Here is an 11,872-nt window from a genome sequence, read left to right as displayed (position 1 = left end):
TTTTTTTACAGACACCAAGTACTAAATGATAAATAAATGAGAGAGATGTATTTAGAGGAGCATAGAACCTCCCAGAGAAGATGCCCTTATTCAGCTTATCCATGAGCCAGAGAGCAGGACGGGCAGTGATGCTGCAGCGAGTACCCAGGGAACACGGAGCCTCGAGGGCTGGAGGGAGGATGCAACCCGCTGGACAGAGCCTCTCAGGACGAGCCGGGCCCTTACGTTACTGCAGGCACCAACTCTCGCTACGTGAGGATTCTCGTGAGTTCTGAACACTCAAGGTGCGGTTTTCTTTTCTAATCTTCACATTCTATGGGCCTCAGGGTGGAACCTGTACCCTTAGCTCATGACTGCTTACAGTAAGAAAATCCTTCATTGTTCACCCGGCCTGGCTTAGGTCAGTCATTTCACAGACCCCATGGAGACTGGAGGGATTACAGGAGATTCCCTCCCACCCCACACCGCCCCGTACTGACGAGAGGCTCTGGCCCATCAAAAGCCTTTTCCTTTCAGCAGCTTTACTGAGATACCATTCACGTGCTGTTCTCTTCACCCATTTATGTGTGCAGCTCAGCTGCTTTTAGTTTGTTCACAGAGTTGTGCCTCCATCACCACAGCTATCTTTAGGACATTTTCATCACCCCCAGAAGAAACTCCATACTCCTAATCCTCCTTTTCCCCAGCCCCAGCTCTAGGCAGCAACTAACATGCTTCCCATCTCCATGGGTTTGCCTGGTCTGGACATTTCATTCTATGGAGTCTTACAACATGCCGTCCTTTGTGTCTGGCTTCTTTCACTAAGCATCGTGTTTTCAAGGTTCGTCCATGTTATAATCCATGTCAGTGTTTCATTCCTTTTTTATGGCTAAATTATATTCCACCATGTGATTAGACCACTTTTCATTTATCCATTCTCCAGCCTATGGACATATGAGTTGTTTCCACTTTGAGCTGTTGTGAATAATGCGGCCATGAACCTTCAAGTACAAGCTGTTGTGTGGACAAAGGTTTTTAATTTTCTTGGGACTGTGCCTGGGAATGGAGTTGCTGGGTCGTATGGTGATTCTGGGTTTAACCTTTTAAGGAACTGCCAGACTGTTTCCCAGAGCAGTTGCATCATTTTGCATTCCCACCAGGAGTGTGTGACGGTTCCAATATTTCCACATCCTCAGCAGCATTTGTTATTACCTGTGTTTTTCATCATGGCCACCCTAGTGGGTGTGAGGTGTGTCTCCGTGTGGCTCCAACTTGTGTTCCCTGATGACAAGCGACCTTTTGTTTTTCTTTCTGGCTCTGCTTTCAGCTTCCCTCCATCACCCTCGTCCACCCAGACGAGGGGGAACCCACTGAGCTCATTCTGCAGAAAGACTGGCAAATGCTTAATTCCATCCTTGTTAGAATTTTCTCTCCCTCTCAGCTTTCCCATTAAGGGCAGTTTTCACAGGTGGTGCTTTAACACTTAGAGTTGCTCACGTTGTCTCTCCCCAGCTTTCCCCACGAAGCACATTTCTCTCACCCAGTTTACATTTTCCTTTTACCCATCTCCTTGCTGGATAGTTGTGGACCAGGTGAACAAAGACCACCTCATCCCTCCACAGGAGTCTCCTCTTCCTCTGAGCAAGGCCCCGTGCAGCACAGAACAGGTTTCCCTAGTTCTGCAAGCCGCCTTCCTCACAGTCCTCACACTCTGTGGTTTCTGGCACCTCTCCCGGGCTTGTGCTCCAGGTCGGCCAGCAAGCTTATTTCCTGTGCAGTGATTGGCAGCATGTGGACCCGTTGGCTCTGCCCAGTGCTATTTGTGGCAGCTGAGCATCGCCCATTGCGACAATTCCGCGGAGGAAATGCTAGCTTGTGTGCCTTCACCCCCTCCAGACTTGCGTTCAGCTCCCAGGAAGGGGCATTCTGGGAAATATCTGGCCCAAACCTTCCCAGTTTAGGCAACTGAAGAGCTGAGTAAGAGAAGCCCTCCAGGGACTTCCCTGGTGGTCCAGTGGTTAAGAATCTTCCTCCCGATGCAGGGGATACGGGTTTGATCCCTAGTCAGGGAACTAAGATCCCACATGCCACAGAGCAACCAAGCCTGCTTGCCACAACTACAGAGCCCACGTGCCACAGTGAGTCCACGAGCAGCAACACAGGCAACTAAGATCCAGCACAACCAAATGCATAAATAATAAAATTAAATATGTAACAATAGAGAAGCTCTGAACCCCTGGTAGGGGCTAAGGAGAGAATAAAAACGTCACTGCTTAATGATGGAGCGCAGGCCTTTAATTAAATTCCTGTGTACCAGTCCTTTTCTTTTACCGCATTTGTAACCCACTGGGAAAAATTAGTATTTCTAGAGGGAGGAAAAAAAAATCCTGGTAGAATAGTCAAACAGAATGGAGAGAGAAATCATTTAGTAGTTGTTCGGTTTGTGGCAATGCCAACTGTGTTACAAAGACCTGGATCTCAGGATCCCACCACATGCTGTGAGAGAGACAGGTGCTCACAGGTGAGCCATGGGAGGAGATGTGCTGCACAGGTCCTGTCAGTGTGGCAGTGCACAGCCTGGGCAACTTTCCACTGCACTCAGGCTGTACTTCAAAGTGCCTAGGGGTACAGCTTTGCCTCTCATATTCTCTGGCAGGATCTTGTATCCCTTGCAACCAGCCCTGTGGGCTCTCTTTGCTGCAGTGGGAGGAGCCCTCTAAGATCCTAGCATCCTCAGAGAAGCCATGTTTTCCTGAGCACACAAGTGGTACCCACTGCCTGAATTCAAAACCAAGGAAGGGAGTGATGGGATCCACAACAGGGCAGGCATTTTGGGTCCACACTTTCATTTGCTCATTTGTTCAGTGGATATTTAATGAGATGTCAGTATAGAGTGGGGAACAACAGTAGTTCTGATCCTGAGCCTTTGGACTGAGTCCCTGGGAAACTCTCAAACCTGTTGAATTAAGAACAGAGGTGCATGTCAGCAAAGTCAGGTCCTAGGAAGGGTGAGTTTGGTGGGTGCCAAGGAACTTGGACTGGCCTCCCAGCTAGGGAAGGCCCCTGAGGACGAGATGGCTGAGCTAAAAGATATGGAGGGTTTGGGGGTCATGAAACTTCTAGGGAGAATGGAGAGTGCAGACCAGAGCCCCAGAGAGCAGTGTCTTCCAGGGACTGATGGAAGGTCAGGGTGGCTGGACATGGAGAAGACACGTAATCACTTAGGATCTGGGCCTGATCTGCTGAGGTGGGGTCTGACCTGGGCTGGCGTGCACTGGCAGGGCTGGTTCAGGCATTAAAATCTGAACATTCTCATGGCTTCTCGGCCAGCCCTTCCTCTCCCCAGGAACCCCCTGTACCTCCCTAACTCCAGGCAGTAAAGGGAGTGCTTGGTCCAGAGGGAGTCTCCAGTATCCTGTTCCCCCGCCACAGTCAGGCCTCTTCTCGTTGGTCCTGCCTATGCCTTACCTGCCCAGGTCCTGCTTGCCCCCCTGGGGTACCAGAATGGCTGGCCCTGAGTGTCCTGTACTCCCCTTGCAGCTGCCGTGACCTCATGCCTCTCAGCTGAAGCTGCTTCCACCCTGTCTTCACACCCAAAAGTGGGGACACACAGGGTACCCCGTGTTCAGCCACATGAAATGCTACCAGAAAACCTCAAGTCCAAGCAGCTGCATTTGGCCACTTTCCCAGGACACCCTTTAGGTCACAACATTTCCTCCTGACCCCTCCATCCTCTCCATCCTCTCCATCCTCCCCATCCTCCCCAACTCTTCCCCACCCACTGGCTAGGCTGGGGACCCCTGAGTACCATGACCACCAGACCCTGCTGGTCCTCTTCTCTCCTTTCAGATCCAGCAAGTCCTTCCCCACCCCTGCTGTCTGGATGAAGGGCGGATGGGGATGTGGCTTCCCCAGGTACTGGCCAGCAGGACACACCTGGATACACCTTGTCCCATCTGCATCTCTCCACACACATCCGCCCACGGGAAGACACAGCCCAAGACTCGCCCAGACTGCCTCCACCCAGCTCTTCAGTTGTTTCCAGATGACAGCCTGGTCCTTACAGCTTCCTATTTATTTATTTTATTATTTATTTGGCTGCACTGAATCTTAGTTGTAGCATGCAGGATCTATTTAGTCGTAGCATATGGGCTCTTAGTTGCAACCTGTGGGATCTAGTTCCCTGACCAGGGATCAAACACGCCCCCTGCATGGGAGCTTGCAGTCTTAGCCTCTGGACCACCTGGGAAGTCCCTAGAGCTTCCCATTTCTTTTCTCAATTAGTGTGGTCCAAGTATCTGCTGAGCACCAGGGCTGCTCACCTCCAGGTGCAGGGATGGGGAGGACAGGCAGTATCCCCAGAGACCACAGAAATCAAGCCCCCATGTCAGAGCTGAAGGCATGGCAGTGCTGTGCCCCCCTGCCCCCCTGGGACAGGACTGGGAGATGCTTTTGGGGACAGGGATTGGATTGGGTGGGAGTACTGCATGGCCTCTTTCAGAAGATGATGAGGCAGGAACAGACTTGAGACTCAGGGAACAGCTGTGCCAGGGTTGGGAACAGCATGACTGCGGTCAGCAGTGGGGGCTGGGGCTGGAGGTGGAGATTCAGCAGGGAGGTGGGCCTGTGCCTTGAGAATAAGGGGGGTGATTCCTTCAAGCAGAGGAATGATGGGATCTCATTTGTATTAATAGAAGATGATTTGTTTGTGCTTGGTACCAAGAGAAGCAAGGAGACCAGTTAGTGCCAGGCTCTTCCATGAGCCTTTCGGCTCCCCAGATCCTGGAAGCAGGAACAAGCAGGGTCCTCTGTTGGTTGGCCCTGGAGGCCATGGCCGTCCAAGCTGCTGGGTGGTGGCCCTGTGGTCAGTCCAGTCTTTCTCCCTGAGCCCTGCCCCACTCTGCCCCATGGGTGCCCTCCCTTCTTCCAACCTCCAGAATCTCAGAACATTCTGGCTTCTTCAGGTAGCTCCTTCCTCAGTCCCTGACCTCCTGGGGGATGGGTAAGAGGTTTGCATCAGAAAACCATGTGGTTCTTGGACCTCTGCTCCTTGCAAAGAGACACCTGGCCAGGCAGACTCACGTGAAAACCCAACGAAGGGGAAAAATCAGGGTGTTTCATTCCCTGTACATTACCTGGAACCAAATCAGAGAAAGATTTACTGCCTCTCACAACACAGGCATTTCAAAATCCCTAACAAGAGCCTTCCTGGATTACAGTGATTATGGTGCAGGTATGAGCCGCTGTTAGAAAGTCTGGAGGCAACTCATTCCCTTTATAGAAGGTTTTCCAGAGCGTTCTTCATGAAAGATGCCTGCAGAGCATTCAAAAGGGCATTTGATTGATGTTCAAGAAGCCATTTGGCCCACAAATATTCCAGCCCCTAGAATAATCACAGCAAAGCTCTGCTCTCCAGCAATATGGGGCTTTAGGCGATAAACAAGACAAGTGGTCACTTTAGCTGGTTATAAAAAGGGTGAAATAAGATAACGTAGTGGATGTGACCTGGGGTGGAACTCTAAAGAGGTGGCACTGAGTGGAGCTCAAAATAATGGGGAGGGGCAGCCTTGTGAAGGTCTCAGGGAAGAATGTTCTGCGTGCAGAGGTTTGGCAAGTTTGAGTGGCATTTGGAAGATGGGAACCTGTAGCATAATAGTGGGGGTGGAGCCTATCACAGGAGTCTTGTAGCCGTGGTGCAAGTTGAAGTTTTTACTCCAAGAGTAAAGGGGAGCTGCTGGAGGGCTTTAAGTAAAAAGTGGTGTGAACTGATTACAGCTTGGACATCCCACACGTGCTACTGTGTGGAAGGTGAGCCTGGGAGGCAAGGCTGGTACACAGTATTGACACAGAATTTGGGGGCTTTTTTGTTTGTTTTTCTAAACATCTTCATGTTGGGTTTTTTAAATATTTATGTATTTAATATTTATTGGGCTGTGCCTTGTCTTAGTCGTGGCTTGTGTGATCTTTAGTTGTGGCATGTGAGATCTTGTTCCCTGACCAGGGATTGAACTGCTTTGGGAGCGCAGAAGCTCAGCCACTGGACCACCAGAGAAGTTCCTTGGCACAGGATTTGGATTGAACTGAATGCCAACCAATTCCTTTGATCCTTTGTATAAAAGAGACAGCAGTCCTCCCCCAGGGTGACTGTCCACAGACAAGAGTCCTGCTGAGGGTAAAGGGAAAGAAGCCAGGAACCTGCTGTAGGGCTGGCCCCTGAGTGGGCATAACTCACAGTCCAAACCTTAGCCCCTCGGGGAGGGGACTGCTGAGACCTCAGAGTGGAAAGGAGCTAACCAGACCCTGTATTCATCAGGCATCTAGCCCTCTGTGTGTGTTATCCCAGTGAATCCTGACAGATACTTGAGGTGAGTGTATCTGTTATCTCTCGTCATGTAACAAAATGCCTCCAGTGTCCTGTTGTTGTTGTTCAGTCCCTAAGTCGTATCCAACTCTTTGTGACCCCATGGACTGTGGCATGTCAGGCTTCCTCATCCTCCACTATTTCCTGGAGTTTGCTCAAATTCATGTCCATTGAGTCAGTGATGCTATGCAACCGTCTTATCCTCTCTCTCACCTTCTGCTTCTGCCCTCAATCTTTCCCAGCATCAGGGTCTTTTCCAATGAGTCTTTTGAATTGTGGGGTTAGAGAAGGCTCTTGAGAGTCCGTTGGACAGCAAGGCGATCAAACTAGTCAATCCTAAAGAAAATCAACCCTGAATATTCATTGGAAGGAGTGATGCTGTAGCTGAAGCTCCAATACTTTGGCCACCTGATACAAAGAGCCAACTCATTCCCATCAGGTGGCCAAAGTATTGGAGCTTCAGCTTCAGCATCAAGTGGTGATTTAGATGATAAGTTGTGTCTGACTCTTGCAATCCCATGGACTATAGCCCGCCAGGCTCCTTTGTCCATGGGACTCTCCAGGCAGGAATACTGGAGTGGGTTGCCATTTCCTTCTCCACGGGATCTTCCTGACTCAGGAATTGAACCCAGGTCTCCTGCATTGCAGGCAGATTCTTTACCAACTGAGCTACAAGGGAAGCCCCACTTCAGCATCAGTCCTTCCAATGAATATTCAGGGTTAATTCCCTTTAGGATTGACTGGTTTGATCTCCTTGCTGTCCAAGGGTCTCTCAAGAGTCTTCTCCAACTCCAAAATTCAAAAGCATCAATTCTTCGGTGCTCAGCCTTCTTTATGGCCCACCTCTCACATCCACACACGACTACTGGAAGAACCATAACTATGACAATATGGACATTTGCCAGCAAAATGATGTCTCTGCTTACTGGTTGAAAGCAACTGACACTGATTATCTCACCATTTCCACAGGTCAGGAATTCAGGAGCAGCTTCACTAGGTGGTTCTGGATCAGGGTCGTTTGAGAAGTTGGTATTGAGGTGTTGGCTCTGTCTGCTGCCATCTGAAGGCCAAACTGGGACTGGAGGATCCTCTTCCAATATGGCACCCTCACATGGCTATTGGCTGGGCTCCTTGGTCCTTCACCAGTGTGCCACCCTTCGTGACGTGGCAGTTGGCTTCCTCTGGAGGGAGAGATGAGAGCTAGAGAGGTAACAGGCAGGAAGCCATGGTGCCTTTTATGACCCAGTCTCCACGGTCAGAAGCCAGCACTGCTGCTTCATTTTATTAGTTGGAATCAAGTCATGAAGTCCAGCCCACACTCAAGGGGAGGGGAACTAGGCTCCACTTCTTGAAGGGAAGACTGTCAAGGGATTTGCAGACATACTTTAAAACCACCACAGGAGACGTCTTCACTCCCATCCCAGGTTGGGAATCCTTTTTTTTTTTTTTTCTTAATTTTTAAAAGTTGAAGTATAATTGATGTACAATGTTGTGCCAATCTCTGCTGTATGGCAGAATGACTCAGTTATACACATATAGACATCCTTTTTTAAATATTCTTTTTCATTATGATTTATTACAGGATATTGAATATAGTTCCCCATGTGATACAGTAAGACCTTATCCATCCTATATATAACAGTTTTTCATCTGCTGATCCCAGACTCTCCGTCCTTCCCTCGCTCGCCCCCCACCCCCTTGGCAGCCACAAGTCTGTTCTCTATGCCTGTGAGTCATATGACAGGTTCATATGTGCCATATTCTAAATTCCACATATAAGTGATATCGTATGGTATTTGTCTTTCTCCTTCTGAACTCCTTCACTTAGTATGATAATCTCACATTGCATCCGTGTTGCAGCAAGTGGTATTATTTCATTCTTTTTTATGGCTGAGTAGTGTTCCGTTGTGTATATGCACCACGTCTTGTTCATCCATTCATCCGTCAGTGGACATTTAGGTTGTGTCCACATCTTGGCTATCGTGAATAGTGCTGCTATGAACATAGAGGTGCATGCATCTCCCCGAGTTATAGTTTTGTCCTGGTGTATGCCCAGGAGTGGGATTGCTGGATCGTATGGTAATTCTACTTTCAGTTTTCTGAGGAACCTCCACACTGTTTTCCATAGTGGCTGCACCAACTTATATTCCCAGGCTGGGAATCTTGAATGAACTTTCCCTGCATCACACTATAGGAAGCAGCAGGCATATGATTAGAACTCAGATCTCCAGAGCCTGAGTCCTTCCTCTGGCGCCATGATGCCAAGGGTAACTTTTCCAGACATTTCTTGGCCTCGGCAGCTAGCTTCTGGTAGAGCCAGACCCATCAGCTCAAACTTACGTTTCCAAAAATGTCTAAGTCCAGTTATGGGCCCAGCCTAGGCCCCAAGCTAAGATTTCCCTACTGGGGCAGGGAGTTTGTGTCCAGGCTTTAGATGTAAGCGTGAGTCCAGATGCTGCCCAACCATTCGCGGTCAGGGTCAGGGCTGCTCATGGCCTGGAGGGGCCAACCCCCCAGGGTGCTCAGCAGAGTGGGGCTAGGATGGGACAGTGGGGCCAGAGGCTGCTGTGTCTTCCTCTTCCTGCAGCAGGAGGTGCTTGTGGAGTCTTCCAGGGCATTTCAGGGATGGTATGTGATAGAACTCGTTTGGTCACTCCCAACTCTGCAATTAAGAGCAGATTCACGCCCTGGGGAGCCCACGTCCCTGAGGAGCTGCCTCTGCAGCAATGGGATCAGATGCTCTGACTTCTGGGTCAGCTGGGCCTGCCCTCAAACAAGTTTCCGAGTGATCCATTTGTAAAATGGGAACAAGTGTCTACTCCCCAGGGCTGTTGAGACAATTAAACCCAATAAGGTGTGGGAAGTGCTACCCTCGGTCTTGGTACATAGTCAGTGCTCAGTGGGCATCAGCTGTCTGAATTCATCACCATTCAGAACGGTGGCCCCCTTCATATACTGGACATCACCGTGCTGGCCATGGGAATGTGTTTATGGGGCTGGCTGCCCCTCCCATCAGGGGATGCTGTGAGCCCATCAGTATCTACTCATGCTCTAACTGACCTTCGGATTGCACTCTGGGTGGTCTGGACACAGAGGGAGGGAGGGAGTTGGGGCTTTTACTGGGGGCAAAGCAGAAACCGATGAGGGTCAAGAGAAAGCGGGCTGACCTGCCTCAGACCTCACCTCCATCCTTATGGCCAATTTGTGTGTTTTCCCTAGAAGCATGTGTACCCTCCATAGAGCACCTCACTGTCTAAGTAGGCCAAGCGCTCCCTGACCTTCGGGAGAGCATGTGTGCCCTGGTGTACCTGTGGCTATTTGGTAGTGTCCGGAGCAGTTAAGTGAGAACAGAGGCACCTGTCGAAGTTCATGGCTAGATGTGTGTGTGGGGGTGGGGAGGGGGTGGTAGAGAGAAGTGTCAAGAGGAACAGAGGGGCATCGGGGAGAATGGAGGCCACCAGGTTGCAGGGGAGAGTGACCAAGGACCTGGGAGTTCTGGATCCTGGCCCTGGCTCCACCTGCCCGAAGTCAAGCCCCACCCCTACCCCAGTGAGACGGAAGGACGCAGGTCTGCTCCCATCTGGTCCACTCCCTGTGACAAAGCACCCTCCAGCCTGTGTTTGGGGCGCCAAGGCTCGTCATGGCGCTAATAGAGTTAGCATCAGAATCCCTGCTCGCCGGCTTTCTGCCACAAAGCCCTCACTCTTCATCTCCAGGACACAGAGCAGGCCCAGCGTCTGTGCGTGGATGTGTGAAGGCCAAACCATGTATGCAGCATTTTAAGAGCTTCTGCGCATCATTAGTCATGTGGACCAAACGTGACTGTAACCCTTGTTTAGAGCCCCAAGTAGGCATCACTCGGCAGCTTTAGCTGGGACTGGCCTTAGGCAAGTTGTTAAACACCTGTGTGCCTCAAAGTGAGTTAAAAACCATAACATGCCATTAGGTGATGATCAAGGCACCCTTCACAGGTCCCCGGCCCCACCTGGGCACCTTACAGCCAACTAAGGTGTAACTCAGTTAAACTAAGCTAACTGTGGCCACCCGCCTGGCGACGTGAAGGCAGTCCGCCCTCCATCCCTACTTCCGCGGTGTCCTCTGGGCTGCCCAGTGCACTGGCCTTCAGGAGGGAAGGAGTTTGCTCACAGCTACGCGGGGTGCCAGGCGCCGAGTCCGTTGCTCCCCACAATCACGATACACACTGCTCAGTGATGCTCCTCTACAGTGCACGGCAGAGGCTCTGAGAACCCAGCTTACCCCAGTCAGTGGGTCGCAAAGCCCAAGGATGAGCAGACCAGCCCTGCTGGAGTCCCTTCATCACCTCCTCTGGACCTCAAGACAACCTTGAGGATGTGGCGAGAGTGGCCTCATGCAACCACAGAGGAGCCACAAGTCCCAGAATGCGGCTCAGACTCGTCCTGTGATACTTCCCTCCCCCTGCCCCCAAATACTCGAAAACATCACAGAGGGGAGCAGGGTGGGCGGAAGGAAAGAGCTCCACACAGTTGACTTCATATCCTCGGCACCTCTGAGCTCAAAGGTTTTCTGGGGAGCCACCCCTCATCCAGCATGCCAGATCACATCTCACTCTCAATAGTCACCCCGCGTCCTCCCTGCAGGGGTTTGTCCCCCTCAGTTCCTGCCTTTTGAGATCCCTGCATCTCACCTCCAGTGGCCTTAGTCCTACCGCATCGGCTGGCTTCCCTGGAGGAGGGAGGTCAAGAGCCGCTGGGGCACCTCCCATCCCAGCTCCAGGTTGACTTCTGAGCATCTTGGGGTTCTTGGGGCAGAGCAGAGTGTCCAGAATCCAAATACTGGCCCCAAACGAGGCCACTTTCCAAGACATCAGACTACAAATTAGCAAGGAAGAACATCACAAGGGATGTTCCTTTAAACAGCTCATTCCCTGCTTTGTGAGAAGTGGTTGGACTTACCAGTGGAGTCTGGTGTCTCCTGGCACAGTCTCTCAGCTGGAAACTCAGGGCCATGTTACTGGGGAGGGTTCCTGAGACTGGCTTGGTCCCACTGAAGGATTTTGGACTTTAACTGGGAAAGTGTTCCCAGAAGATGGTTATTCTTTTTCCTCAATAAGCTGTTTCCAAAGCTGTCCATTCTGTCACACCTCTTCTCTCTCCCCTGACCATGAGTGATATCCCCGCATCGCCTGTGCTGGCATGCTAAGGGTATGGGGAGACGCTCTCCCAGTGGTTGCAGCTGTGGAGGTGCTGGCGGGTGGGTGGGGTCTGCGTTCCCTCATGCTCTGTGTTGCCCTCACGGCCATTGTTACAGGATAGTGGTGGATGGGGCTGTTCATGCTGTCTCACTTCTGAGGGGCCCCTGGATCCCTTGGTACGAATGTACCAGAGACCCCTGCCCTCCTGGGAGTTCACAATTTGCTCTTCCTGTTGCCAAAGAAATGGAAACCTGGCTGCCACAGGAGCTTAACTGGAGCCCCCAAAGGTATGCCCACCTGGCATCTCAGACTGTGACCTGATTTGGATTAAAGATCTCTGCAGGTGTCGCTGAGGTAAA

The 11,872-nt window shown here is 51.0% G+C and overlaps 1 long non-coding RNA gene across 1 annotated transcript; it reads right to left on the bottom strand.

Annotated features, from left to right (window-relative positions):
- Window positions 1–2,272: 2,272 nt before the first annotated feature.
- On the bottom strand, window positions 2,273–11,592 carry LOC112444322 (uncharacterized). Its single transcript, XR_003032638.2, has 3 exons — window positions 11,275–11,592; window positions 7,299–7,521; window positions 2,273–2,935 (listed from the first exon to the last, which is right to left on the bottom strand). It is a non-coding gene; the product is annotated as an uncharacterized lncRNA (long non-coding RNA).
- Between the last annotated feature and the right edge of the window lie 280 nt (window positions 11,593–11,872).

This window comes from Bos taurus, chromosome 25, assembly GCF_002263795.3.
Source record: "Bos taurus isolate L1 Dominette 01449 registration number 42190680 breed Hereford chromosome 25, ARS-UCD2.0, whole genome shotgun sequence".
NCBI lineage: Eukaryota > Metazoa > Chordata > Mammalia > Artiodactyla > Bovidae > Bos > Bos taurus.
Note: the sequence above shows the minus strand (reverse complement) of the source record. Positions and strands in the feature narration are given on the sequence as shown.